The sequence below is a fragment of the Pseudopipra pipra genome, chromosome W, assembly GCF_036250125.1.
Source record: "Pseudopipra pipra isolate bDixPip1 chromosome W, bDixPip1.hap1, whole genome shotgun sequence".
Taxonomy (NCBI): Eukaryota; Metazoa; Chordata; class Aves; order Passeriformes; family Pipridae; genus Pseudopipra; species Pseudopipra pipra.
The window spans coordinates 22,234,521-22,261,188 of record NC_087580.1 but is presented as its reverse complement, the minus strand read 5'-3'; the positions used below and the strand labels follow the sequence as shown (position 1 = coordinate 22,261,188).

General features: G+C 55.7%; 2 long non-coding RNA genes across 2 annotated transcripts in view; one reads left to right on the top strand and one right to left on the bottom strand.

Annotated features, from left to right (window-relative positions):
* LOC135405712 (uncharacterized) overlaps positions 1 to 26,668 on the top strand; it is a 958,894-nt gene that overhangs the window by 460,458 nt on the left and 471,768 nt on the right. The window lies entirely within an intron of this gene.
* Positions 18,576 to 19,200, bottom strand: LOC135405642 (uncharacterized). Its single transcript, XR_010425896.1, has 3 exons — positions 19,110 to 19,200; positions 18,941 to 19,021; positions 18,576 to 18,660 (listed from the first exon to the last, which is right to left on the bottom strand). It is a non-coding gene; the product is annotated as an uncharacterized LOC135405642 (long non-coding RNA).

Sequence of the window (26,668 nt, the reverse complement as noted above, 5' to 3'; positions counted from 1 at the left end):
CTAACCTTGCAGATAGATATGGACAGACATCTCTCTCACCCTGGGGATGGAGCCTCAAGCATGTGCTGCCATAGGAATGGGAATCAGAGAATCACAGAATCAGACAGGTTGGAAAAGACCTCTGAGATCATCAAGTCCAACCCTGGATCCAACCCCACCGTGCTTCCCAGACCATGGCACTGAGGCCACATCCACTCTCACCTTCAACACCTCCAGGGACGGGGACTCCACCCCCTCCCTGCCCAGCCCATTCCAAGGCCTCATTACTCTCTCAGCAAAAAATTGCTTCCTAATATCCAACCTAAACCTCCCCTGGCACAGCTCCAGACCCAGCCCTCTTGTCCTATTGCTGCTTCCTGGCAGAACAGCCCCACCCCCACCTGGCTACACCCTCCTGGCAGGGACTTGCAGAGAGTCAGGAGGTCTCCCCTGAGCCTCCTCTTCTCCAGCCTCAACACCCCCAGCTCCCTCAGCCTCTCCTCACACCACTTGTGCTCCACTCCCTTCCCCAGCCTCGCTGCTCTTCTCTGCACCTGCTCCAGCCCCTCCAGGGCCTTCCTCAACTCAGGCCCAGAGCTGGACACAGCACTCCAGGGGTGGCCTCACCAGCGCTCACTCCAGCCCAACAATCACTTCCCTGCTCCTGCTGACACACTCTTCCTCAGCCAGGCCACCATCCACTGGCCCTCTTGGCCACCTGGCCACACTCTGCCTCCTGTTCAGCTTCCTGCCCATCCCCACTCCCAGCTCCCTTTCTGCCTGCCTGCTCTCCAGACACTCTGGCCCCAGCCCGGGGGGCTGACGGGGCTTCTTGTGGCCAAAGGGCAGGACCCGGCCCTTGGCCTGCTTGACCCTCATCCCCTTGCAATCAGCCCATGGATCCAGCTGGGCCAGGTCCCTCTGCAGAGCCCTCCTGCCTTCCAGCACATCAACACACCCCCAGCTTGGTGTCAGCTGCACATTTGCTGATGAAATGCCTGGTTCTGCAGCAGCTGCAGATGCTCAAGGGGCAGCAGGACCAAGTCAGGGACCTGGGGGGGCCTGGGGGGCTTTGGGGTGTGGGAGGGTCCTGGGGGAGCTGGGGAGGGGCTTTGGAGATTTGGGGTACAAACCAGGACAGACCAGGACAGACCAGTACCTCCTCACTGCTCCCCAGATCTCTCCTGGAGCTGGGCCACGTTGTTGTGGGACACTTGAGCCCCCCCCAGTGCCCTCCCAGTACAGCCCAGTGCCCGCAGTACAGCCCACTGTTCTTGTCCCAGGCTCCATCTTTTGGGGGGGGGGGGGGTTTAAAGGGATTTGAGGGGGGGGGGAGATTTGGGGGGATCTGGAGGGTGTTGGATAAGGATTTGGGGGGGTTTGGGTGCATTTTGGGGAGATAAAAGGGGTTTTGGGGAGTCAAAAGGATCTGTGGGGGGAGGGGATTAAAGGGAAAACAGGGGTTAGGGACATTTGGAGGGGTTATTGAGGCCTGAGGGGGGAGGGGAGGGGCTGCACCATGAGCACGTGAGTCCTGAGACCCCCCTCGTGTCCCCAAGACCCTTTCAGTGTCCCCAATTTCCCCTTTGACACCCCTGAGACCCCCCCTGGTGTTTCCAGTGTCCCCAGGGCCTCCCCATGGCCCCAATCTCCCCCTGACACCCCCAATTCCACTGTCCACAAATCCCTCCCCACTGTCCTCACACCCCATCCCTGATGTCCCCAACCCTCCATCTCCCCCAAGGAGCACTGCCTGGACCCTCGGACCAGAAAAACGCCCCCCCCCCCACGCTCACAGAAAGGCCAAGGGCATCTGGGGACACACTGGGGACAGTTGGGGAGCTTTGTGGGACACTGGGGGATTACTGGGGGATACTGGGACACACTGGGGGGAACCAGGGGGCACTGGGAGGGACTGGGGGTTACTGAGGGAAACTGGGAGGGCACTGGGAGGGACTGGAGAGTTACTGGGGGATTACCAGAACACACGGGGGGACAATGGCAGGTTACTGGGCCATACTGGGGGTTACTGGGTGCACACTGGAGCATTACTGGGCCATACTGGGGGGCAGTGGGAGGTCACTGGGACACACTGGGTGGTCACTGAGGGGGTTACTGGGCTGTACTGAGGATCACTGGGAGGTCACTGGGATATACTGGGGGCATTGGGATCCCCTTACCCGGGTGTGCTACATCTCCCCTCCGCACTTTGGGAGGCACCCCCAGGACCCCTCCCCTGCGGGCTGGGAGATCCCCTGAACCCCACTGCTGGGCTTTAAGGGACCCCCGGACCCCCCTCCCTGTGGGGTCTCTGTGTGCTGAGTGTTGGGGGTCTCTGGGGTTCGGGGGGGTCACTGGGATCCCCTTTCCCTGGGGTCGGTTCGCCAGCCCGGCCGGAGCGCTGTGGCGGGAAAAGTAATGGCGGCTCGCGCAGAGCCTCATGGGAGTTGCAGTTCCCTCTTGAGGACTCCGCCGGCGCGCCTGCGCAGTGCAGCCAGGGCCTTGGTAGAGCCCCCCCCCGCGCGGTTCCAGGCCCCTCGCTCTGCCCCTCGGGAACCCCCGAACCCCTCGGTTAAACCGTCCCGAGCCCTCCAGCCTTTCCACCCACAGCCGCGCTCCCCGCAGCCCCCGAGGGGATCCCCAGAGCCCCGCTCTCCCGCAGGCCCCGCCAGCTCACAGTGCAGCACGGAGCCAGCGCCATCTTTGCTTCCCGGAAGCAACCACGGCGCTCTGCGCGCGCACCGCCTTCACAGAGCACCCCCCCCTTTTCCGCCGCGGCCCCGCCCTCCGCCCGCCCGCCCTCAGGAGTGTTCGCACGGGCGGGGCCGCAGCGCCCTCAGCCCGAACGGAACCTGCTTTTACCTCATGGAATCTTTGATCTCTGTTAGCCAAGCCCCTCTTTCCTTCCCCAGTTGTCTTGTCCCTTTGGGGAGGGGGGTCATGGCGGCCCTTTGCACTTGAGTGGACTGAGGTTTGTACCACAAAGGGCCAGTCCCCTTTCCCAGGGGCAGCTTCTTCCAACAGAACCCTTCCTGGGGGTGTGTGGAGATTCCTGCCTTGGCTGGGGACCCCCCAAGGTCACTGCTGGAGGTTGAGAGCAGAGATCTCCCCACGAGCGTTGGTCTGGGGGAGTTCCATCCATCTCTAATTAAGAATTATTGCTTTGGTGCCAGCTTGAGTAGAATTGCTTCAACAATTGCTTTAGTGTAGAGCACTGTCCTATCTTACCCTGTACTCCTGGTAGTTTTAGTGTTTCTGTTGTGCAGTAATTAATTGTGATGAAGATCTTTTGTCTGATCATTTATATCCCTAAATGACTCATTTGTATCACTAGATCTGATTTGCCATCATTAAAACCTGAGAGACAAAAGTGGTTCAGTCACAGCTCTGTAATTCCTCTAAACTGAAACTGTTGGCATGATCCAAGGCTGGGATTGGATCCAGCAGCCCCCAGCACCCCACAGGAAGTTGGAAGCTCAGGGGGCCACCCCCCTTTCCCAGCCCCCCCTGTGCCCAAAGACCCCCATGGGACCATCTGACCCACCAGACCACCCTCCCTTTTCCACCCTTCTCTCTGTTCCTTCCACTTTTCCATGGTCCTCTCAATCCCCACCCCACCTCCAGATTACTCTGGGGGTCCCAACCCCCATTTTTCCCTCCTCTCACATCTTCCACATCATCCTCCCAATCCCCAGCTCCCTCCAACTCAGTTTGGGGTCCCACCACCCCAAAAAAAGGGGTTAGGTGGGATCCTGGGTGGGCTCTGACTATGTTTGGGGGGTTCTCCAGGGCCGGTGGGGAGATTTAAGGGGGTCCCAGCACCTTTTGGGGTGAGCTGAGTGCCTTTTAAGGGGCAGGTGCCCCACCAAGACCCTCCCAGAGGGGTTGACACAGGGGGAACAAAGGGAGGTCCCCATTCCCGATCCATCCCGGGGCCAGTTCTGCCCCCCCAAACTCAGCTCCACTCCTTGGGATCCCCCCAAGCCCCTCCCCTACTGCCCCCTAAAAACCGGGGCTGGGGAGAACTGGGAAGCTGTACTGGGATCACTGGGAGCAGCTGGGCAGAGGCAGAGTGACAGCAGGGGAGGGGGGACACACGACCCCCCAAAATCCTCACGGGGACGGGGGGGGGTCCAGGCTGGGCCCGAGGCCCTGGGGAGGGGCTGCGGCCGCCGGCGGCTCAGGAGCTCTGTGGGGAGAGAAAAGGGGGTGACACCGGGGTGGGGGGACAGGGGGGACACCGGGATACACCGAGACCCCAACTGGATCCAGTGGGACCAGAACTGGGGAACAGGGATCATACTGGGAGCACCTGGCAGCACGTTGGAGGCAACTGGGATATACTGGGAGTGACTGGAACCACAGTAGGGGTGACTGGGAGCAACTGGAACCACACTGGGGGCAACTGGGATCCTACTGGGAGCAGCTGAGCCCCTGCTGGGGTCATGCTGGGATCATACTGGGAGTGACTGCAATAATCCTGGGAGTGTGTGAGAGGGACTGCAGCCATACTGGGGATGAGTGGGATCAAACTGGCTTTGTACTGGAAGTGTCTGGAAGTCACTGGTATCATACTGGTGGCAACTGTGATTGTACTGGGATCATACTGGATTGGACTAGGATCATACTGGGAGCAACTGGTTCTATGCTAGGGGCAAATGGGAGCTACTAGGATCTCACTGGGAGGAACTGGGAGCAACTGGGACCATTCTGGGCACAACTGGGATCATATTGGGAGCAACTGGGCCCCACAGTGAAGGTGATTGGGGTCATACTGGGAGTGACTGGGAGCATTCTGAGGGCAGTTGGGACCATGTTGGCGCAACTGGGATATACTGGGAGCAAGTGGGATCACGCTGGAAGTGACTGGGATCATACTGGGAGTGACTAGGACCCCACTGGGGGTGACTGGGAGTGGCTGTGAGCAACTGGGATCATGCTGGAAGCTACTGGGAGCATTCAGGAGTGAGTGGGACCACACTGGGGGCAACTGGGATATACTGGGAGAGACCAGGAGCGACTGAGATCATACTGGGACTGCCTGGGAGTGTACTGGGACTGACTGGGAGCATGCTGAGGTCAGCTGGGATATACTGGGAGAGACTGGGAGTGATAGGGATCCTACTGGGAAGGACTGGAACTCTAGTGGGGTGACTGGGAGCAAGTGGGACCCTGCTGGGGGCAAATGGGTTTATCCTGGGAGTGCCAGGGAATGTCTGGGTTCATCCTGGGTGTGACTGACACCACACAGGGGGTCACTGGGATCATACTGGAGCCATACTGGGAGAGACTGGGAGAGACTGGAACTACAGTGGGGTGAGTGGCTGCGAGTGACTGGGATTATACTGGGAGTGACTGGAACCATAGTAGTGGTGAAGGGGAGCAACTGAAACCACGCTGGGGGCAACTGGGATCATACTGGGAGCAGCTGAGCCCCTGCTGGGGTCATACTGGGGTCATACTGGGAGTGACTGCAATAATACTGGGGGTGAGTGAGAGGGATCAAACTGGCTTTGTACTGGAAGTGTCTGGAAGTTACTGGGATCATACTGGGGTGACTGGACTCATACTGGGATCATACTGGGAGCAACTGGGACCATGCAGGGGGCAAATGGCATCCTCCAGGGAGTGACTGGGAGTGACTGGGGCCAGACTGGACTCAGACTGGGAGTCCCTGAAAATGAAAGGAACCATCCTGGGTGAGGGGCTGGGAGCAACTGGGACCACCTTGGGGGCAACTGGGATCCTATTGGGAGTGACTGGGATCAGAGTGGGAGTGACCAGGACCATACTGGAATCACAGTGGGAGTGACTGTAAGGGACCAGGATCAAACTGGGAGTGGCTGGAACTACACAGGGGGGAACTGGGAGCCAGTGGGGCCAGGCTGGAAGCCAACTGGGAACATCCTTGGAGCAACTGGGATCATGCTGGAAGCAACTGGGAGTAACTGGGAGTGACAGGGTGCATGCTGGAGGCAACTGGCATAAACTGGGATTGACTGGGATCATCTTGATGGAAACTGGAACCATCCTGGGGCAAGTGGAAGTAACTGGGTGTGACTACGAGCATGCTGAGGGCAGCTGGGATATACTGGGAGTGTCTGCAACCATCCTGGGGGTGACTGGGACCACATGGGGAGCGACTTGGACCACACTGGGGGTGACTGGGAGCAACTGGGAGTGACTGGATCTACAGTGGGGCAACTGGGATTCACTGGGACCATGCTGGGGGAAGACTGGGATCATACTTGGATTGACTGGATCTATGCTGGAGGCAACTGGGACAAACTGGGACCATGCAGGGGGCAACTGCAATCGTACAGGGATCATACTGGGACCATACTGGGATCAGACCAGGATCATACTGTGAGCGACTGGGTCTGTGCTAGGGGCAACTGGGAGCAACTGGGATCCCACTGGGAGGAAGTGGGAGCAACTGGGACCATGCTGGGCACAACTGGGATCATATTGAGAGCAACTGGGCCCACAGTGAAGGTGGCTGGAGTCATACTGGGAGTGACTGGGAGCATTCTGAGGGCAGTTGGGACCATGCTGGCACAACCCATCACTGGTTGCCAAAGTCATCCCATACCTAAAATAAACCTGAAACTCTGCTTTTCAGTTAACCTGCTGCCTTGCAGTCAAATTTTCAGACAGTGCAATTACAAACTACTAGAAAAGGATCAAACTGCATTCAGCAGGTGTTTTTTGGAAAAAATCCTAAAATTTCCTGGTGTTGCCCATCAAAACAGCTGTTTAAATGACACTTTTATGAATCCCAAAAATCCAGTGGGATTGAACAAGCTCTTGGGAGAAGACAACCTGCTGGCATATCTAAATTGTCTTTGGATTTGCTGCAACATTAGAAAACAGACATTAACATGGAACTGGCAAAATCAGCATAAAAATCCAATAGACTAATATGGGAATTGGTTGTTTTGAGGAGAACAAAGTTTCTTGGTCTTCAGCTGATATTGCCAAAATGACAAATTTAAGTATCAACAACAGTATCTCAGATGTATTTTGGAGCTCAAGCCACCCATCAAAGTGTTTACTGGCAACAAAGGGAATGCTAATCCTGATTTTCAATCAGAGAGTTTATTCATTGTTCTAACTAAACATACTTGGAGTTATGTTTGGCCTTAATACTGCTAAAAAGCAATACAGATCCTCTGCCAGTAAAATAAGGGACTGGGAAAAACACTGTGACCACTTCTCTCCCCACAGCACCCAGTGGCAAACACAAGAGACCCATGTGTGGGCTTTGTAGGTTGCACTGACAAATATTAATTAGGTATTTTACTCAGAGAGTCTCTTCACTGGGTAGCAAAATAAATCTTCTGGGAGGAAAATTGTGATTTTCCACAGAAATTATTGTTGTCGGGTTCCAGTGACAATGCCTAATTAACATCCATTTATATCCCAACCATTACTGACCTTTCACTGGACTTTGTTAACTACTGAGACAAATACTCAAGACCTTTGTGTTCTTTTTTCACCTTTTAAAATTAGTTTACAACAGAAGGAGCTGCAAAAACATCCTACAGTTTTCTTCGAACACTTTAAAGTCAAAAAAAAGACTATGAAATTACAAGACAAATCTTAAAACTTTTTCTTCATCCTCTTTTCAGGCAGGCCAAGATCACAACAGTTGTAAAGTGTTCTGCCGTGTGTTTCCTCATCATTTCTTACTTGGTCATCTTGACCTTGTTTCTCTGTCCATCTGCACACACCTTTGGCAGCAACCCTGCAGCAACCCCACAGCCCAAGAGACAGAACACTGTTCATCAGCAGAATCCATCCCCAGAGGGAATTGCCCTCCCACCCTCCCACCTTCTGTATTGGACACAGAGACTGGTTTTCTTGCTCCTGCCCTGCCTTGCCACAACTTGGCACGGCAGGAGTTAGCTGGTGAAATCAGAGCAGGGAAGTCCTCAGATGGCAACACTGAAACTGCCCAGGAGGATGTCAGCAGAGCCTGCCTTACATGACATTGGGTGCAACCGCTCATGGGATGAGCTTCTACACACGGAAACAACCACAGGCACAGGTGTACACACGTCCAAAGGTACAGGGCAGTGCCCAGGGAGGCTCCTGCACAGCTTCACACTGAAATACCTGTGTGCATATACACACCTGTACAAACGCTGCACCAAACACAGCCGTGTATCCCTGCACACTGAAGGACAGCGTTCAAGGCCAGGGGGAACGAGGCTCCGAGCCTTCCACTGCAGGTGTTGGGGGGTTGGAACTGGATGATCTTCAAGGTCCCTTCCCACTCGCCCCATCCCGCGGTTCTGTGACACACGTCCCTGGCCCAGGGACACCCCGCGGTGCCCCCGCCCAGCCGTGTCCCCACACACGGACACAGCCCGTGCACAGGGCCCGTCCCGCGGCCCCCCCGCCGCTCCCGCGGGGAGCAGGACGCGCTCTCCCGGCGGCGATCCCGGAGCTCCCGCCCCCGGCGCTGCCTGGCAGCGGGTGCCGGGTCCTTCGGGCCGCTCGGGAGCGCGGCTGTTCCGCACACGGAGGCGCTTTTCTCCCTCAGCACGTCCCGTGGAACAACTGCTGGGCTTGCACCGCCTGTGCCAGGGGTAGAACCGTCCCCGTAAGGTCACTTGGTCTGATCTGTCACAAACGCCGTGAAAACGTGGAACAGAAGCGTTCTCACAGCAGTGACTGTCCCCCTGGACTCAGCACTGGGGAGGCCACACGTCAAGTTCTGTGTCCAGTTCTGGACCCCTCAGTTTAGGAAGGACATTGAGGTGCTGCAGCAGGTCCAGAGAAGAGCAACAGAGCTGGTGAAGGATCTGCAGTGCATGTCCTGTGAGGAGCGGCTGAGGGAGCTGGGGAGGTTTAAGCTGCAGAAAAGGAGGCTCAGGGGAGACCTTGTCACTCTCTACAAGCACCTTAAAGGAGGTTGTAGCCAGAGGGGATGGGCCTCTTCTCCCAGGCAACAAGTGACAGGACAACAGGACACAGTCTTAAGCTGTGCCAGGGGAGGTTTCGGGTGGATATGAGGAGGAATTTCTTCACTGAAAGCGTGATTAGACGTGGGAATGGACTGCCCAGGGAGGGGGGCGAGTCACTGTCCTTGGAGGTGTTTAGGAAACAACTGGATGTGGCCCTTGGTGCCATGGTCTGGTTGACACGGTGGTGTTGGGTCATAGGTTGGACTTGATGATCTCAGAGGTCTTTTCCAACCTAATTAATTCTGTGATTCTGTGAACTGGGATATACTGGGAACAAGTGGGATAAGGCGGCAGGTGACTGGGATCATACTGGGAGCAACTAGGACCCACCTGGGGGTGAGTGGAAGTGGCTGTGAGCAACTGGGATCGTGCTGGAAGCTACTGGGAGCAAGTGGGACCACACTGGGGGCAAGTGGGATATACTAGGAGAGACCAGGAGTGACTGGGATCATACTGGGACTGACTGGGAGCATACTGGGACTGACTGGGAGCATACTGAGACTGACTGGGAGCAGGCTGAGGTCAACTGGGACATACTGGAAGAGACTGGGAGTGACAGGGATCATACTGGGAGCTACTGGAGTCATAGTAGGGGTGACTGGGAGCAACTGGAACCACACTGGGGAAGTGAGATCATACTGGGAACAGGTGGGCCTGTGCTGGGGTCATCCTGGGATCATACTGGAGGTGACTGAACTCATCCTGGGATCATACTGGGAGCATAAAGGGTGCAACTGGGAGTGACTGGAAGTGCAATGGGGCAACTGGGATTGACTGGGACCATGCTGGGGGAAGACTGGGATCGTATTTGGATTGACAGGGTCTATGCTGGAGGCAACTGGGAGCAACTGGGACCATGCAGGGGGAACTGTGATCATACTGGGATCATACTGGGATCCCCACAGACCCCCAAGCACCCCCTAAACCCACTCAAAGCCCACCCAGGACCCCATCCAACCCCTTTTCTGGGGGACTTCTCTGGGCACTGGTGGTGCTGGGAGCCCCCCCGGCTGCGGGCGAGGAGCTCTCGGGTGAGTGGGGGGTGGGAAGGGGGAGGTCGGTGGGAAAAGGGAGGTCAGAGGGGGTAAAGGGGTGGTGGGACCCCAGACTGAGTGGGAGGGGAGTGGGACTCCCCAAAAGTGGAGGGGGAGGGATCTGAGGTTTGGGAGATGATGGGAAAGGGGTGGGAGAGGTCAGAAGAGTGGGGAAAAACGAGGGTGGGACCCCCAAACTGAGCATGAGGGGGCTGGGGAGTGGGGGATGATGGGGAAGGGGTGGGAGAGTGTGGGACGAAGTGGAGTCACTTTGCACCTGCACTGAGTTAATGGGAATCCAAAGGGAGGATCTAGAGTTGTTCTGGTTCCCAAAGCTTTTACACTTCCTCACAATAATGATTTAATGGGATTGACTCCCAAAGCAGAAATTAAAACTGTATCCTTGACTGTCTTTGGTGTTGTTCTTCCGGCTCTCAGTGACTCCTGTCTGTGCCAGTGTGCCAACCTGCCAGGGGGGAAGATGCTGCGCTCCAACGCAGAGGGAGCGTCCCTGAAAGGCTGCAACTCTGAGGACCCCTCAGGCCTTCAAGCTAATCTGGAAGGTGAGAAGCTTTTGCCTTGTCAATCTGTGCCAACTGAAGCCTGTGTTTGTCCATTTCCATGGCCCAGAAAAGGTCCAGCTGTGGTTTGTCCAACCCTGAGAAGGGCCCACAAGGGCTGCACTGAGTCTGTGACCATCTCAGCCCCAAATCCCCTTGTCCTCCTCCAATCCACACAGCTCTGAGGCAGCACCACTGTGGAGCTGCTGTGTTTCTGCCTGGTTTTCCTCACAGAACTCCTTTCTGTGTGTGTTCCAGGTGCCAGCCTGAAAGGAGTGGCCATGGAGGGCAGTCAGATGACAGGAATTAACCTGAGAAACGCCAAACTAAAGAACTGTAACCTCAGGGGAGCAACGTTGGCAGGAACTGATTTGGAAGTGAGTTAGGATTCATTTTCCATCCTATTCCTTTCTCTCCTCTAGTCAGCTGGGAATTTGGGGGATTGCTGGCTTTTGGCTGAGCTCTCCAGCTTCAGAGTACAATGGAGTTCAGGTAAATGGACTTCCAGTAAAGCTTTGAACAGAGTTCTGGGTGCATTCCATTGACACGTCTTTTTCTTTTCCCTTCCAAATTGTGACCTATCAGGTTGTGACCTGCAGGAAGCCAATTTGAGGGGCTCTGATGTGAAAGGAGCCATCTTTGAAGAGATGCTGACCCCCCTGCACATGTCCCAGAGCGTCAGATAGGGAAGAGAACACGTCGAAGAGGAAGGAATCCAAACATTTGTTGTGACTTTCTTCACCTCCTCCCCTTCCTGAGTTAGAAGGAATGGTTATTAGACAACTTCCATTTGCAGTAGTGCCTTAGTAGACTCTTTCTGATCACTTTTGGGGAGGGAATTTTTGTTTCAGAAGTGGAGAGTTTCTCCCTTTGTGAAGAGAGTGAGGAAGTGGGCTGGTTCTGAAACCAGAAAGTGGGGCTGGTTTGGGGGGGAGAGTTTAAGACTTTCATTGTTTAGCATTGCCTGACTTTGGAATGCATTTTAATGTCTAAAGCACAATATATGCAATTCTATTTGTTAAGTCTGTGGCTGCAATATGAATAGAAAATGTTATTGCTGTATAGTAGCAAACAAAGTGGAGGTTTCCAGGTAGACAAGTGTCTTTACAGTCAGTGTCTTCATCCCTGCAGGGTGTTAATGCCAGGGGTGGTCACACAGTGCCCACGGGATGTGTTCAGGTCTCTGCTGGGGTGGAAACAGTGGGGAACTGTCCTCAGAGGTCCTAAATTGCTGTGGAGTGGTTGGAGTGCAGGGTTAGAGCAGCTTTATCCCCTCAAATGTGCAGAGGAAGCTGCTGCCCCTGCAGGGACCTGCCCAGAGCCCGGATTGAGTTCCCCCTGGGAGATCCCTGGGCAGAAATGGGCTGTCTTAGTTAATGCTCTCCAAAGGAGTGTGCAATTGCACTCTCAATCCCAGCTGGGAAGAAAAATTCCCCTGCTTCCACATGTCCTGAGCACTCCAGACTGGAGTTCCTGTAGCTTTTTGATTCTTTGTTGGGAATTCAATGGACAGAGGAGAACACAGAAGTGTCCCCAAAGCAGAGAGAAGCTCTGGGGCCACAGCACCTGCTCCCCCCTCTTCTCATCCCTTCAGCAGATGAAGAAATGGCCCTCAGTGTTTCCCCTCAATGTACTGTGGAAATCCTCCTTGAAAGCATGGGCATAATCCCACTTGCCAGCCAGATCCACTTTGGGCTGCCTAAAGTGGCTGTAAAAGCATCTTGCCTGGGGCCAAGTGCCCCTTCCACACTTGCTTTACCTGTGGAAAAAAGCAGGAAAAGCTGTTTTTTGTGTGAGTACCCTTTGTATCTCAGTGTTTGTGATCTTGGGAATCCTCTTGGACCTGGAACAATGGCAGATTATCTGTTGTTGTAAGATATGTACGTGGAGATTGTTTTGATATGTATTTAAATCTTCCTTGAAAATACAACTGATAGGAAACAATGTAAAAGGAATAAAAATAAAAAAGCAAATAAAAAGACAAAAAGGAAGAAAAAAGAGAAAAAGGAGAAAAAAAGAAAAAAGGACAGAAAAACCAGGCAAAAATGAGACAAATAATAAAAAAGAAAGAAAAAAGAAAAAATGGAAAAAAGAAAAAGAGAAAGAAAAAACGGGGGGGGAAAGAAAGAAAAAAAGAGAGAAAAAAAAAGAAAAGACAGAAAAAGAAGAAAACCGAAAAACGTATTATCCTCACTCCGCACGTGCAAATGGCCGCTGTGACCCGCCGCAAGGACTACAACTCCCGTGGTGCCCCGCGCAGTGCGCAGGCGCGGCCGTGGCCGTAAGGGGGCGTGGCCGCGCGCTGATTGGCTGCGGCGGTGTTGTCTAAAGGCGGTGCGCGCGCAGAGCGCCGTGTCGACTTCCGGGAATCGTTGATGGCGGCGGGGCCCGCATTGTGCTGTGAGAGCTGGGGGGGTGCGGGAGAGCGGGGTCTGGGGATCCCCTCGGGGGCTGCGGGGAGCGCGGCTGTGGGTGGAAAGGCTGGAGGGCTCGGGAGGGTTTGGCGGGGGGGCTCGGGGGTTCCCGAGGGTCAGAGCGCGGGGCCTTGGAACCCTCTCGGGGGCCGCGGGGCCCGGGGGCCTCCCAAGAACCCGAATGGGAGATTCGATTCCGAGAAAGTCCCTCGGGGAAAAAAATCAAAACCACCCAACAAAAAAATAACCCTAAAAAAGGGAAAAGTGAGGGAAAGGTGAAGGAAAAACTGCAAGGGCCAGGATGATTTTATTGCTTTGCTTCAGTTTTTCCTTGGTCTCCTCCTTCTCAGATTCTTTGCTCCCTTCCTTTACAGAAAGCTCTTCTGCTGTTGTGTGGTTTTGGGGTCCCTGGGGGGTCCCTGAGGAGGTTTTGGGGGGTCTCTGAAGGGGTTTAGTGTCCTGAGGGGACTTAGGGGGGGGGTGGATGGTCCCTGAATGGGTTTGGGAATCCCTGAGGGAGTTTTGGAGTCTCCGAGGGAACTGGGAGGTCTTGGGGGGGGCCTTGGGGGGGGTCTTTGAAGCAGTTTTGTGGGTTTCTAGTGGGATTTGGGGAGTCCCAGACGGTTTTGAAGGTCCCTGAGGGGGTTTTTTGGGTCCCCTGAAAGGGCCTGGGGATTCCAGGTGGGTTTTGCAGGTCACTGAGAGGGTTTAGGGGGTCCTGGGGGGGGAGATGAGGTCTCTGAGGGGATTTGAGGTGGTTTTGAGGAGGTTTCAATGGGTCCAGAGGTGGATTTCTGAGGGGATTTGAGGGGTTCTGAGGGGATTTTATGGGGTCTCTGTGTCGGTGGACTGACCCCAGGGAAAGGGGATCCCAATGCCCGCCCTGAACCCCAGAGACCCCCAAAACTCAGCACACAGAGACCCCACAGGGGGGCCCGGGGGTCCCCTAAAGCCCAGCAGTGGGGTTCATGGGGTCCCCCAGCCCCCAGGGGAGGGGTCCTGGGGTTGCCCCCTAAAGTGCAGGGGGGAGATGTAGCACATCCGGGTAAGGGGATCCCAGTGCCCCCAGTATATCCCAGTGACCTCCCAGTGATCCTCAGTACAGCCCAGTAACCCCCTCAGTGACCACCCAGTGTGTCCCAGTGACCTCCCACTGCCCCCCAGTATGGCCCAGTGATCCTCCAGTGTGCACCCAGTAACCCCCAGTATGGCCCAGTAACCAGCCAGTGTCCCCCTGTGTGTCTTGGTAATCCCCCAGTAACTCCCCAATCCCTCCCAGTGCCCTCCCAGTTTCCCTCAGTAACCCCCAGTCCCTCCCAGTGCTCCCTGGTTCCCCCCAGTGTGTCCCAGTAACCTCCAGTAATCACCCAGTGCCCCCCAAAGCCCCTCAACTGTCCCCAACGTGTCCCCAGATGCCCTTGGCCTTTCTGTGAGGGGGGGGAGGGGGGGGGCGTTTTTCTGGTCAGAGGGTCCAGGGGGGGCTCCTGGGGTGAGATGGAGGGTTGGGGACATCAGGGATGGGGTTTGGGGGCAGTGGGGACAGTGGGGAGGGGTTTGGGGACAGTGGAATTGGGGGTGTCGGGGGGGAATTGGGGCCATGGGGAGGCCCTGGGGACACTGGAGACACCAGGGGGGTCTCGGGGTGTCAAGAGGGGAATTAGGGACACCAAAGGGGTCTTGGAGACACCAAGGGGGGGTCTCAGGATTCACCTGCTTGTGGTGCTGCCCCTCCTCTACCCCCCCAAACCCCATTAACCACCCCAAATGTCCCCTAACCCCCATTTCCCCTTTAATCCCCTCCCCCTACAGATCCCTTTGACCCCCCAAGATCTCTTTTAACTTCACTAAATGCACCCAAAGCCTCCCAAAACCCCCCAAATCCCCATCCAAACTCCTCAGATCCCCCCAAATCTCCCCCTGACCCCCCCATCAAATCCCTTCCAACCCCACCAAAGAGGGATCACCCGGCACCCTGGGACAGGAACACAGTGGGCTGTACTGGGGGCACTGGGCTGTACTGGGAGGGCACTGGGGTGGCTCAGGTGTCCCAGGACAAGGTGGCCCAGCTCTAGGAGAGATCTGGGGAGCAGTGAGGAGGTACTGGTTTATACTGGTCTGTCCTGGTCTGTCCTGGTCTGTACCCCCAATCCCCAGTGTGGCCAGGTGGCCAAGAGGGCCAGTGGATGGTGGCCTGGCTGAGGAAGAGTGTGGCAGCAGGAGCAGGGAAGGGATTGTTGGGCTGGAGTGAGCGCTGGTGAGGCCACCCCTGGAGTGCTGTGTCCAGCTCTGGGCCCTGAGTTGAGGAAGGCCCTGGAGGGGCTGGAGCAGGTGCAGAGAAGAGCAGCGAGGCTGGGGAAGGGAGTGGAGCACAAGTGGTGTGAGGAGAGGCTGAGGGAGCTGGGGGTGTTGAGGCTGGAGAAGAGGAGGCTCAGGGGAGACCTCCTGACTCTCTGCAAGTCCCTGCCAGGAGGGTGTAGCCAGGTGGGGGTGGGGCTGTTCTGCCAGGAAGCAGCAGTAGGACAAGAGGGCTGGGTCTGGAGCTGTGCCAGGGGAGGTTTAGGTTGGATATTGGGAAGCAATTTTTTGCTGAGAGAGTAATGAGGCCTTGGAATGGGCTGGGCAGGGAGGGGGTGGAGTCCCCGTCCCTGGAGGTGTTGAAGGTGAGAGTGGATGTGGCCTCAGTGCCATGGTCTGGGAAGCACGGCGGGGTTGGATCCAGGGTTGGACTTGATGATCTCGGAGGTCTTTTCCAACGTGGCTGATTCTGTGATTCTCTGATTGCCATTCCTATGGCAGCACATGCTTGAGGCTCCATCCCCAGGGGGATAGAGATGTCTGTCCATATCTATCTGCAAGGTTAGTCTGTAAATGTGTGGTGTTAGAAAAGCAGGCTGAGTTCTGGGCTGGTTGTAGAAGGAGAAAGAAGCCCCCAGCCCAGTGCAAGCAGGCAGCCCTCAGCTTGCACCTGATGTCCCCTCCCTGCAGGTTCCTGTCCTTGAGCCCAGGCCCTGAGGTGAGGCTGAGAAGTGGCGCGGAGGTGAGCCCAGAGCTGTCCCTGAGGTGAGGCTGAGAATAAGTGCAAGGCAGAGGTGCTGCTGAGGAAGGAGAGCCCCGTGGTGGGGAAGGCACAAAGCTGTGAGTGCCCATCCCCGAGCAGGTGCTGTGTCCATCCCCTGTGTGCCAGGTGAGCTGGGGCTTTGCTGCAGAGCTGCGGGCGCTGATTTGAGCGGCTGCAAGTGCTGAGATGGTGGGCACCCAGGAACACCAACTGTGCCTGGCCACGGAGCATGCAAGGAGGAGCAGAGACAGCCCTGGCAGTGTGGGGGGCCAGGTTGTGCCTGTGCCTTCCCCTGCAGGCCCTGGCTGTCCCTGCTGGGCCCCTGTCCATCCCCATCAGGTCCCTGCCCGTCCCCCCGGGCTGAGCTCCCCCCAGGAAGTGCCGTGGAGCTGAAGCTGCTGCCATCCCCCCCTGCAGCCCCTGCCCCAGGCAAGGGAGCAGCAAAGGCAGGGCCAGGAGCAGAGGCAGCAGCAGGGGAGCCCTGGGGGGGCCGGGAAGCTCTTGTGTGGGGCAGGAAAGAGGCGCTGGGCACGAGGCCGGGGCTGTGCTGAGCAGGCCCAGCCCTCACATCCCCCCAGCCAACGCCGGCTGCCCGGGGGGCTTGGGAGGGACCCCCAGCCCGTGTGCCCCACACTGAGCTGGCAGAGAGAGAGCCAAGGGACAGGGATGTGGGCAGGGCCCCGGGTGAGGGACAGGCAGGGCCATTGCAGGGCCACGGTGAGGGCACAGCCTGTGGCAGCAGAGCTGCCCAGGGCCGGGGGCAGCCGGGGGTGTTGGGACCAGCCAGTGCTGGGGCCCAGCAGAGCACGAGGCCTCTTGCAGAGCCCTGGAGCAGCCTCCCACTTGCCAGCCCCGCCCTGGTGGGGTGACACTGTCCCCTCCCTACAGGACACTGCCCTAGAAATCTTTGTGGTGACCTTTTGTGTATATTCCTGTTTTCTGATCCAGCCTGGGGACCCAAGGGATCCTCTGCCATTCCATCCATGCAGCAGGAGTCACCCTCCTGCCCTTGACTCCCTGCAGAGGAACAAGTGCCCTCTCTCTGTTTGGGAGAAGCCAGATGCTGCCCCTGGGCCATCAGAAGTGGTGCTGAAGCCTCTTTCAGCCCAGCCCCAGGTGCAGTTTTCTCATCCCCTCAGCGAGTGCCCACTGCCCCAGCCAGCACTGACCAACCAGGGCGTTTGGCACACTTGGATTGGTGGTTTGGAGAAGGAGTCCCAGGCTGGCAGGGGGACAGATAAGCTCGAGGAACAGCCCTGGCAAGTTTTAAGTGAAACTACAATAATACAGCTCTTTATTAATATATAGTAACTCAATCAAGTGCTCGTGAAATGACCTCACTCCCCTCAGCCTCCCAATTAAACACCTTTTTATTGGCTGAATCTTCATATTTTGGAGTATTTACTGGCTAAACTTTAACTTTTTGCAGTTTGAGGGGGGTTCATATCGATATTTCTGAGGGTTTTTTTTCCTGAATCTTGGTGGTTTTTGTTTTTCTGGGCTGAATCTTGGTGTTTTGGAGGTTTTTTTGGTCACAAGATGCCCGATGTGTTCTAGAGATGGACTTGGCCAGGAGGAACCCCCAAGCCAACGTGCTCAGCTCTTGTTTTCCCCCCCATCAGGATTTCTCCTTCCCAAAGCTTGGCCAGATGAAGGAGGCTGTGAGGAAGAGGAAGATGCCTTGGGCCCCCCAGGCAGGTGAGGAGGAAGTCAGTGTCCCTTTGGGCGGGTGTTGTGCTGGCTCTGTCAGCCGAGCATGGCCCCGGCTGCAGGACAACCCCGCTGGCGCCGCCGTCCTGCCGGGGCCGGAGTTGGGGGGATGTCCTTGGCCTTCCCTGTGGGCCGGAGGCAAATCCCCTCCCTGTCCTTCTTGCTTCCTGCCCCAGGCCCCGAGCTGAGGACGGAGAGCCCGGAGGACAAATCCCCCCGGCAGAGCCTGGTGGGAGAGGCCGTTTTGAAGGGCTCCCCGGCGCAGGAAGGCAGTGGGGAGGAAAAGGGCCGGAGATCCCCCCGCAGGAGGGGCTCCAAAGCCAGCCCAGGGTGCTCTGAGGAGGAAAGAGCCAGCCTGTGCCGGGAAGGCGGCCGGAGCTTGAGGGGGAGCTCTGAGCTGGTGGTCCCTGAGCAGCCTCCCAGCAGGGAGAAGCCCTTCAGGTGCCTGGAATGTGGGAAGAGCTTCAGGAAGAGCTCGAGCCTCTTCACTCACGAGCACATCCACACTGGTGTAGGGCCCTACACATGTGGGGAATGTGGGAAGAGCTTCAACTGCAACTCCATCCTGATCCAACATCAGCGCATCCACACTGGGGAACGGCCCTACACGTGTGGGGAATGTGGGAAGAGATTCAGGCAGAGGTCCTCCCTCGTGAAGCACCAGCACATCCACACTGGGCAGAAGCCCTGCAAGTGTGGGGAATGTGGGCAGAGCTTTAGGCAGAGCTTTGAAATGATCCTACACCAGCGCATCCACACTGGGGAACGGCCGTACATGTGTGGGGAATGTGGGAAGAGGTTTCAGACCAGCTCACATCTCCTCAGGCATGAGCAGACACAGCACTCACCTTTCGTCAGCAGAAATGGCTCTAGGTTCTCATTCAGGCTCTCCTCATTATCCAGCACAAATTTGAGGATTGATGCCAGCTCAACCTGTGTCAGAGGAGCCATGGGGTCAGCAGCTCTGCTGCAGCTCACAGGAAGCAACCACAGCAGACTTGGGGCAGCAGGCAGCTCCCTTGCCTACCCATGCTGGTGCCCACACTTGCTGCCACAAGCCTTTGACAGACCAAAAACACCGGTGAGCACTGCAGTACCCACTCCACACTGTCTTTTAAGGGGACCCAGAATAGGAGGGCAGGTCTCAGAGCACCCCCTGAAAGCCACCGCTGCTCCTGCTGCACCCCAAGGGAGGGAACCCCAGAGGGATTACCTGGGTCTTGTAGTCAAACTCATTCCAGTCACCAGGGCTCTTGCAGCTCACAGAGGTGTGATACAGGAGCAGCACAGCCACCTGAGCAAGGCAGGTAAAGTGTCACTGACCCCACGCCAGTCATCAGCACCTTGGTGCCAGCCAGGACTAAAGCATGGCACACAGTAACCTTGGCCAGAGCCAGCTCCTCTCCATCCACCAGCTTCTGTGCAGAGACCAGGTTCTCTGCAGCCAATTTGTGCCTGCAGTGCTCTGCAACAAGAAGCAGGATTCCCTCTGCCCCGAGTGCGGGAAGTCATCCCCGAGTCAGTCCATCCCTTTCGACCACAAAGGGCCAGTCCCCTTTCCCAGGGGCAGGTTCTTCCAACAGAACCCTTCCTGGGGGGTGTGGAGATTCCTGCCTTGGCTGGGGACCCCCCAAGGTCACTGCTGGAGGTTGAGAGCAGAGATCTCCCCACCAGCCTTGGTCTGGGGGAGTTCCATCCATCTCTAATCAAGAATTATTGCTTTTGTGCCAGCTTGAGTAGAATTGCTTCAACAATTGCTTTAGTGTAGAGCACTGTCCTCTCTTCTCCTGTACTCCTGGTAGTTTTAGTGTTTCTATTGTGCAGTAAATAATTGTGATGAAGATCTTTTGTCTGATCATTTGGAACCCTAAATAATTCATTTCTATCAATAGATTTTATTTGCCATCATTAAAACCTGGGGGACAGAAGTGCTTCAGTCACAGCTCTGTAATTCCCGTGAACTGAAAGTGTTGGCATAATCCAAGGCTGAGATTGGATCCAGCAGCTCCCAGCACCCCACAGGAAGTTGGGAGCTCCGGGGGGCCACCCCCCTTTGCGAACCCCACTGTGTCCAAAGACCCCCATGGGACTGTTTGACCTGCCAGACCACCCCCCCTTTTCCACCCTTCTCCCTGTTCTTCCCAATTTCCCACTGTCCCCTCAATCCCCAATATCCCCCCCAATCAGTTTTGGGGTCCCAACCCCCAGTTTTTGCCCCCTCTCCTGTGGGTGCTGAAGGAGAAAATGAGGCTGCTCACACAGAGTTCCATTGTGGGACTTGTCCTCCCATCTTTCCAGTGTCCCCCTTTCCTTGGGGTTCCTTTGGAAACAGCGCCTGGGCTTTGTCTTTTAGTCCACTGGAATTCCCAGCATGGCCCCAAAGCAGTGCCCTGATCCCACACATTCCCCTCCCCTCATGTGCTGGCTGTGTTCAGCCACCAGAGAAAAACACAGGCTGCCCTGCAGAGCGTTCCAAGTGGTTTCCACTTTGGCAAACAGCCCTCTCTGGATGGAAAACACCAGTCAAGGCCAAAACACTCCTGGTTGATCCTGATTAACTGAATGCAGCTGCTGCTGCCTTAACTTGTTCCCATAGAAATTCTCAGGGTTCCTTTGCTTCCAGGAGGCCCCACATGTCTTAATAGCCCTTTGATTTCATGAGCTTCCACAATTTCCAAAGGTTCCTTTAGTTCCATGAGGCCCTGCAGTCCCAAAATGCCCTTTGGATTCCAGGAGATTTCCCATTGTCCCAGGGTCCCTTGTGCTGCAGAAGCAGCTGCAGTGGGACAGTGGCCCCTTGGTTCCGTGAGCTCTGCAGTGTTCCAGGAATCCTTGGGTTCCAGGAGAGCCTGCAGTTTCACAAGGACCACTTGAATGCAGGAGGTTCTGCAGGGTCCCAATGGCCCCTGGATTCTGGGAGGTTCAGAAATATCTCAGGGCTCCCTTGGTTCCAGGAGGACACACATGTCAGCAGGAACCCTTGGTTGCAGGAGGTTTGACAGTGTCCCAGAATTCCTTTGATTTCATGAGGCCCTGGATTGTCCCAATGGACTCCTGATTCCATCAGCCCCCTCAATGTCACAATGCTCCCTTGGTTCCAGGAGTTTCTGCAGCATCCCAGGGTTCCTTTTGTTCCATGTGTGACACCTGCAGTGTCACAATGGGCCCTGAATTCCAGGAGTTTTCCCAGGGTGACAGTGCTGCCTTGATTCCATGAGATTGCCCAGTGTCCCAGGGCTCCAGAAGGCCCTGCAGTGTCACAGTGGTCCTTGGTTCCATGAGGTTACTTATTGCTTTATTTGCCTCAGTCTTTAACACCCAAAGCAGTTGTCCTCAGCATCCCCAGCTCCCAGGGCTGGCAGTTGGTGATGGGGAGCTGAGTGAAGCCCCCAGAATGCAGGAGGAAATGGTCAGTGACCTGCTCTGCCAGTGAGACCCCCCCAAGTGCCTGGACCCACATGGGATGCAGCCAAGAGTCCTGAGGGAGCTGGAGAAAGAGCTGGCCAAGCCACTCTCACTCATTGCCCAGCAGTGCTGCACAACTGCACAAGTCCCAGCTGACTGGCAACAAGCACATGGGATGCCCATCCCCAGGAAGGGCCAAAAGGAGCATCTGGGCAACTCCTGGCCTGTCCCACTGACCTCAGGACCGGGGAAGTCCATGCAGCAGATCCTCCTCAGTGCCATCCCATGGCACGGGCAGGACAACCAGGGGATCAGGCCCAGCCAGTGTGGAGTTGGAAAAGGCAGGTCCTGCCTGACCAACCTCATCTCCTTCTCTGACAAAGGACCCGCTCAGCAGCTGAGGGAAAGGCTGGGATGTGTCTCTCTGGAATTCCAGAAAGCCTTTGGCACCATCTCCCCCAGCATCTCCTGCACAAACTGGCTGCTCATGGCTTGCCCAGGGACCTGTTTGCTGGGTGACAAAGTGTCTGATGGCCCAGGGAGTGGTGGGGAATGGAAGGAAATCCAGGTGGGGCCGGTCACTAGTGGGGTTCCCAAGGGCTCAGGGTTGGGGCTGCTCCTGTTTAACATCGTTGTGGATGATCTGGGCCAGGGGATCGAGTGCCCCCTCAGTAAAGTCGTGGACAACACCACATTGGGTGTGAGTGTGGATGTGCTGGAGGGCAGGAAGGCTCTGCAGAGGGATCTGGACAGGCTGGATCAATAAGGCCAAGTGTCAGGGCCTGCCCTTGGCTCCCAACAACCCCCTGGAACGCTCCAGGCTGGGGGCAGAGGGGCTGGAGAGCTGCTCAGCAGGAAGGGACTTGGGGGTGCTGCTTGACAGAGACTGGATATGAGGCAGAGTGTGCCCAGGGGGGCAAGAAGGCCAAGGGCATCGTGGCCTTTGTGGAGAAGAGCGTGGCCAGCAGGAGCAGAGAACTGATTGCCCCTCTGTGCTGGGCACTGGGGAGGCCCCACCTGGAGTGCTGTGTCCAGTTCTGGCCCCTCAGTGCCAAAAGGCCCTTGAGGGGCTGGAGCGTGTCCAGAGAAGGGAACGGAGCTGGGGAAGGCTCTGGAAAACATGTGTGCTGAGGGACGGCTGAGGGAACTGGGCTGGTTGAGTCTGGAGAAGGGGAGGCTCAGGGGGGACCTCATTGCTCTCTGCAATGACCTGAAAGGAGGTTTTAGTGGGGTCAGGGCTGGTCTCTTCTGCAAAGCCTTTAGTGACAGGAAGAGAGGAAATGGCCTTCAGTTGCATCAGGTGAGGCACAGATTAGATGTTAAAAAAAAACTTTTTCCACTGAGGGAGTGTTCAGGCACTGGAACAAGTAGCCCAGGGAGGTGGTGGAGTCTCTGGAAGTGTTCAGGTGTGTGGTGGGTTGACCTTGGCTGGACACCAGGTTCCCACCCAGCCGCTCTATCACTCCCCTTCCGAGCAGGACAGGGGAGAGAGTAAGGTGGAAAAAAAACAACAACTCATGGGTTGGGATAAGGCAGTTTATTTAAAGCGAAAGACAGCAGGGTTTGTTCTCTACTCCCCATGAGCAGCCATGGTCGGCCACTCCCGAGGAGCAGGGCTTGGGTACCTGTGAGGGTTCCTCAGCAGGCAGCCATCAGACAATGAATGCCCCCCTCCTGCTCCCTGCCTCAGCTTTAGAGCTGAGCTGACCTCCCATGGTCTGCAATGTCCCTGTGGTCAGTTGGGCTCAGCTGACCTGGCTGTGTCCCTTCCCAGGGTCTTGCCCTCAACTGAGGAGGAATGTGACAGTGCTGATGTTGTGCCAGCCCTGCTCAGCAGTGGCCCAAACACCAGTGTGTTATCAACACCTTTCCAGCTCCCAGTGCAGAGCACAGCACTGGCAGTGCTGCTCTGGGGAAATGAACTGCAGCTCAGCCAGGCCCAATACAGTCTCCACCCCTTATTCCACACCATTTGTGTCATACTGAGACCCCACATAATTTATTTATCTTCTGACTATTCCATTGTATTTATTCTGCATTACTGAGATCCCTCCTTACCAACACATGCTACTTAAACATTCCTAAACTGTCTTTAGACCCAACGTACATATTTATACATTTTGATTAACTGCTATTCCCTGCCCTTTTACAGATAGGTCTTATTTTCCCATTTTCATGGCCTTCTTCCACCCCTCCAGATGTTGGGCTCCATTCCATCAGGATGGGTACTCAGGACAGCAGAAGCAACACAATCAATCGTTGGGCACCGACACCAGCCCGTCCCGGGTCATCATCGCACTCTCCTTCCTCCTCACACAATTGGTTCTTCATTGGTTCATGTCTTCCTGCTACTTTACCTCCTGCAACACACAACTCAGAACACAGATCATCTTTCCCCCAAGGTTAAATCTCCTCGAGGCACACACCAGGTCTCCCCATCTTCCCTCATTACCCACCAGGTACACCCTGGTCCCTGAGCAAAGACAATCCCACAGATGGGTTTGCCTTTTCTCGTGGGAGGAGAACCCCACACTGACTTCCCCCCCTCACTTCCCCATGTGTAGTACCAGGACTTTATCCCCTCCCACACTGTGTAGGGGTTTTCTTTGGGCAGGACCAGGGCAGTTGGCAGATCCCCCAGTGTTGACCAGCCAAGTGGCCTCAGCTAAATTTGCCTCCCAATGTTTCCATGTCCCATTACCTAATGCTCTCAACATGGTTTTCAACAGTCCATTATACCTCTCAGTCTTCCAGAGGCTTGTGGGTGATAAGGGATATGATAGATCCATTCGATGCCATGTTTCTTTGCCCAAGAACTTGTGAGATTATTCCAGAAGTGAGTCCCATTATCTGATTCAGTTCTCTCTGGGGTCCCATGTCACCACAGAATGTGCCTCTCGAGGCCTCAGATGGTGTTTTGAGCAGTGGCCTGGTTTACAGGATATGTTTCCAGCCAGCCAGTTGTTGCCTCCCCCATGGTGAGTCTGTAGCTCTTGCCCTGGTGTGTTTGTGGCAGTGGTCCAATGTAATCAATTTGCCAGACCTCACCATGTTGGAAATCCAGCCACCGCCCTCTATTCCAGGCAGATTTTACTTGCATGGCTCCCTTAATTGCTGCACACTTGTCACATTCATGAGTGACCTGTGTGATGGCCTCCATGGTCAGGTCGACCCCTGGATCACGAGCCCACCTGTACCTCGCATCTCTTCCCAGATGTCCTGATGTTCCATGGGCCCATCGGGCTATAAAGAGCTCACCCTTCTGCTCCCAGTCCAAGTCTACCTGGGCCATTCCAATCTTGGCAGCCTCATCCACCTGCTTATTGTTCTGATGTTCTTCAGTGGCATGACCCTTGGGCACGGGAGCATCGACGTGATGCACTTTCAGAGTCGTGTTTTCCACCCGTGCAGTGATGTCCTGCCACAATGCAGCAGCCCAGATGGCTTTACCCCTGCGTTGCCAATTGGCCTTCTTCCACTGCAGTAGTCACCCCCACAGGGCATTAGCCACCATCCAGGAGTCAGTGTAGAGGTGTAGCACAGGCCACTTTTCTCCTTTGGCAATCTTTAGGGCTGGCTGGATGGCTTTCACTTCTGCAAACTGGCTCGACTCACCCTCTCCTTCAGCAGCTTCAACGCCCCGTCGTGTGGGACTCCACACAGCAGCTTTCCACCTCCCATGGTTTCCTACCACTCGGCAAGATCCATCAGTAAACAGAGCATCCCCTCTTTCATTTTCTGGGAACTCATTATATGGTGGTGCTTCTTGGGCACGAGTCACCTCTTCAGGCAGTGCTCCAAAATCCCTGCCTTCTGGCCAGTCCATAATCTCTTCCAGGATCCCCGGGAAACTGGGTTTTCCCATTCGGGCTCGCTGTGTGATCAAAGCTTGCTCCACTTGCTCCATGGAGCACTGGTTGCATGATGAGTTGAGGGGATGTTCCCTTTGAACATCCAGTGCAGCACAGGCAAACGTGGTGCCAAGAGGAGACACGCTTCTGTTCCAGCAACTTCTGAGGGGGCTCGAACCCCCTCAGAGGCTGCCAGTATCTCCTTTTCAGTTGGCTTCTGATCCTCGATAACCCCGGCTCCAAAACCCTGATGGTCGACCTCGGGTTTCTCCTGGTGTTCTGTGCCAGAGGCTCCAGGTGAGACCATGCTCCCCAGCTGCCTTGTAGAGGATATTTTGCACAGCTGTTCCCGTTCCAACAGGCCCCAAAGCTACTGCACGGGCTGTCTCCTGTTTGATCTGCTCCAAGGCCTGTTGTTGCTCAATGCCCCACTCAAAATGGTTCTTCTGCCGGGTCACTCGACAGAGGGGGCTCACAAGCTGACTGTAACCTGGAATGTGCATCCTCCAGAAACCCACAAGGCCTAGGAAAGCTTGTGTTTCCTTCTTGTTAGCTGGTAAAGACATAGATGCTATTTTGTTTACTACATCCAGGGGCACAGGGCAGCATCCATCCGGCCATTTTATTCCCAAGAACTTAATCTCCCGTGCAGGTCCCTTTATCTTGCTTTGCTTTATGGCAAGAGCAGTTCTGAGAAGAATTTGGACTATTTTCCTCCCTTTCTCAAGAACTTCTTCTGCTGTTTTGCCCCATACAGTGATATTTTCAATATATTGCAGGTGCTCTGGAGCTCCCCCTGTTCCAGTGCAGTCTGGATCAGTCCCTGGCAGATGGTTGGGCTGTGCTTCCACCCCTGGGGCACTTGATTCCAGGTGTACTGGACACCCCTCCAGGTGAAGGCAAACCGTGGTCTGCACTCTGTTGCCAGAGGAATGGAGAAAAACACATGGGCAGTATCAGTTGTGGCCCCACTGGGCTGCCTCTGACTCCAGCTCATCTGAAGTTCCAGCACGTCCGGCACAGCAGCACTCAGAGGCAGCGTGACTTCTTTCAGGCCACGATAGTCCACTGTCAGCCCCCACTCCCCATTAGGCTTCCACGCTGGCCATATGGGGCTGGTAAAGGGTGAGCAGGTCCTGCTGATCCCTCCCTGTTTCTGCAGTCGATGAACTGGTTCCTGAATGGGAATTGTGGAGTCCCAGTTGGTGCCATCCTGCCTTCAGGGCACTGTTCTGGTGGCAATGGGCACTTGTTGGTCTTCGACTTGCAGCATTCCCACAATGGGAGGATCCTTTGAGAGGACAGGCAGGGTAGGTAATTGTTTGACCTTCTCTGTAGCCACAGTAGCCACACCAAAAGCCCATCGATACCCCTTGGGATCTTTGAAGTCTCCCCTCCTGAGGTAATCAATGGCAAGGATACAAGGGGCCTCTGGGCCAGTCACAGTGGGGTGCTTTTCCCAATTGTCCCGTTAAAGTCACTTCAGCCTCCAACACTGACAATTCCTGGCATCCCCTGTCACTCCAGAGATCCAGATGGGTTCTGCACTTCTGTGCCTCGATGGCATCAGTGTGCTCTGTGCACCCTTATCTACCTCTGTGGATCCCACGTGCCAGGCCATCCAACCCACCCAGTCCAGCAGACCCGACCATCCCTTTCCTCCTCCTGGCCGAAGGCAGGGACCC